Source organism: Nannospalax galili, unplaced genomic scaffold, assembly GCF_000622305.1.
Source record: "Nannospalax galili isolate Female #2095 unplaced genomic scaffold, S.galili_v1.0 scaffold5, whole genome shotgun sequence".
In the NCBI taxonomy this organism is placed as follows: Eukaryota; Metazoa; Chordata; class Mammalia; order Rodentia; family Spalacidae; genus Nannospalax; species Nannospalax galili.
The window spans coordinates 2,804,014-2,806,982 of record NW_008353126.1 but is presented as its reverse complement, the minus strand read 5'-3'; the positions used below and the strand labels follow the sequence as shown (position 1 = coordinate 2,806,982).

Genomic DNA, 2,969 nt, shown 5'->3' with positions numbered 1-2,969 from the left:
AGGTCAGCAGAGGGTGTCAGACCTTTGGAACAGTTTGTTAGCCACCATGTGGATTCTGGGAACCCAACGCAGGTCCGGGGCAAGCCCAGCCAGTGCTCTTAACTGCTGAGACATCTCTCCAGCCCCAACATTTTTTTATATTCACTGATCCATAGAACAAAGAAGCCGAGCATTCAGAGGCTGAACCAGGAGGATCTTCAGTTGGAGGCTAGTTTGGGCTATTTAGATTTTGAGACAAAATCCAGTTGATTATTATGGAAATCGGGCCTCCTGTCCCGGGACCTCCGAACCACAAGGAGGCAGAAAGGAGTGCTCTGAAAAAAAACGGATATGCAGGAGCCCCGGCTCGCTCTATGGTTTCTCCCAGACGCCTTCTCGGCGGGGCGGAGGGTATAAAAGACGATGAGCCTTCCGCTGTTTTGCGGCGGGAGCGCGGCTGGGGTTACGGATGGTGTGGTGTGCAGCGGTGCGGCGTGGAAGGCGCGTCTGGGCCGAGTGTGAGTGGATGTGCGAATGTGTGTGCGCGTGGGGCGTGCTAGGCGAGCGCGTGCGTCCGCCCCCACGCCCCTCCCCCCGCCTACACCTTGATCTTATTTGATCGGGTCGCGCCTCCGCCCCGCCGGGCCGCCCCGAAATGAAAAGCTGTCCTCCTGCGAAGCCCCCTCCACGGGGCGCTGTGCGGCGAGGCCTCTTGGGCGGTGGCGGCACCGCGGTTCCCGAGGCCCAGAGCTGGTCCTGTGGGTCCGGCGCTCAGAGGTGATGAATTGATCAGATAGACGAGGCTGGGTGTATCCCGGCCGCTGATTACCGAGGCGATTCTGATCTGAGCCCGGCACCCGGACGCGGCCATCTGGCTGCACAGGAACACGTGGGCAGCCCCGGCCCGAAGCCCAGGGCGGATGTCATGCCGCCGCCTGCAAGAGTTTTTTTTCCCCTGCCGTATTTCTTCCCGGTTCTCTCTGGCTGGTTCCTTTTGGCTGGGCTTGTTTTGATGTACCAACACCGTTCCCCTGGGCAGCCTGTGCTGCGGAAGAAAGTATCCTAATAGGAGGTGAGCTTGCAAAATGCAGCCTCCTGGGACTTGCTCCAGAAATAATATAGAAGCAGAGGGAGTCTAGGATGTTTTATTTTCTAAACATTAAAGGTGTTTATTTTTAATGTGCATGTGTTTTGCCTGTATGTATACCTGATGTGCGTGTAGTGCCCACTGAGACCAGAAGAGGATGGAGCCGCCATATGGGTGTGCTTAACCACTGAGCCATCTCTAGCTCCAGAGTTTTTTTTTTCTTTTGTTTTGTTGTGTGTGTGTTTGTGTGTGTTTGAGACAGGATCTCCTGTAGCCCCAGCTGGCCTGGAACTCGTTATGTAGACCAGACTGACCTTAATCTCACAGAGATCCTCCTGCCTCTGCCACTTGTCTCTTGTAGCTCAGGCTCGTGTACTTGGTATGTAGCTGAAGATAATTTTGAATTCCTGATCCTCCTGCCACAGGTGTTTACTACCACATTGACGAAAAAAAAAAATTTTTTTTTTCTTTTTGAGACAGGGTCTCCCTGTAGTCCCAGCTGACCTAAACTCACTATGTAGACCAGGCTGGCCTTGAACTCACAGCTGTGCCTCCCGAGTGCTGGGACTAAAGGCGTGCACTACCACGCCCGGCGAGGACAAAAAAATTTTATGCGTGTATGAGAGTATATTCTTTTCGAGAGTTAAGGGTGCTCAAATGTGTGTGCTGGTGCATGTGGAGCCAGAGGTTGGCTTCTGGTGTTTTTGACCACTCTACATTTTCTGAGGCAGAGTCTCTCCCTGAATGGTTTGTTTCTCCCTAGTCCAGTGAGCCAGTTGCACACCCCTTGAATTACAGGTGGTTACCACATCCACCAGTTTTGGGGGGGAATCCAAACTCTAGTCCTCAACTTGTATAGCAAACACAGCCCCCTCCCTGGCCCAGAAAAAAGTTTTAACATATAAATTGTGCAAGCTTGTGGGATACTAGTACATTTGCACACTGTGTAATGTCTTTAGGGTAAGAATACCTGCTTTATTTTCTAAACAGACTAAAGGTGTTTATTTTTAATGTGCATGTGTTTTGCCTGTATGTATACCTGATGTGCGTGTAGTGCCCACTGAGACCAGAAGAGGATTTGTTTCGTTTTGCCAGGCCTAGGAACCAACCTAGGGCATCTTGGGTGCTAGGCAAGTACTCAGCAAATGAGCTACAGCCCCACCCATAATCCCTTTTTCCCCTTGGATCTCAAGTAACCCAGGCTGGTCCTCAAGCTAGGATGACCTGAAACTCACTGTATAGACCAGGTTGGCCTCCATAACACAGATGGTCCGGTCCGCCTCACCTGCCTCTGCCTCCTGAGTGCTGAGATCAAAAGATGTGTGCCATCTGCTGTATTTAGGGTCTCCCTGTAGTCCCAGCTGACCTAGAACTCATAATATAGACTAGACTGGCCTTGAACTCACAGAGATCCATCTGCCTCTGCCTCCCAAGTGCTGGGATTAAAGGCATGTGCCACCACACCCAGCCTTGTTCTGCTGTATTTTTAAAAGCTTTAATATATGGCCAGGCTTGGTGGCACAGACCTGTAGTCCTATCACTCAGGAGGCAGAGGCAGGCGAATCTCTGTGAGCTCAAGGCCAGCCTGGTCTCTGTAGTGAGTTCTAGGCCACCTGGGGCTGCAGGGAGACCCTGTCTCAAAAAGACCAAAAAAAAAAAAAGCAAAGCTTTAACATATATATCACAGTAGTAAGTTTTTCTTATCTTTAGTATCTCAACCTATATGAAGTTATTATCCAAAAGACACATCTGTCTGCCACCTTCAGCCAGTCTAATGAGAGCTGAAGCTTCATATTCATATTCATTTGACAGCAGCAATTAGATGATGAGACTGAAGGGGCCTCAACATAAACGGACTTCAATAGTTCCTGTAAGAATGCCTTTTGTATTTGAATTGTTAAGC

General features: G+C 50.4%; 1 non-coding gene across 1 annotated transcript; it reads left to right on the top strand.

Annotated features, from left to right (window-relative positions):
* Window positions 1-416: 416 nt before the first annotated feature.
* Window positions 417-827, top strand: LOC115067211. Its single transcript, XR_003846644.1, has one exon.
* The last annotated feature ends 2,142 nt before the right edge of the window (window positions 828-2,969 follow it).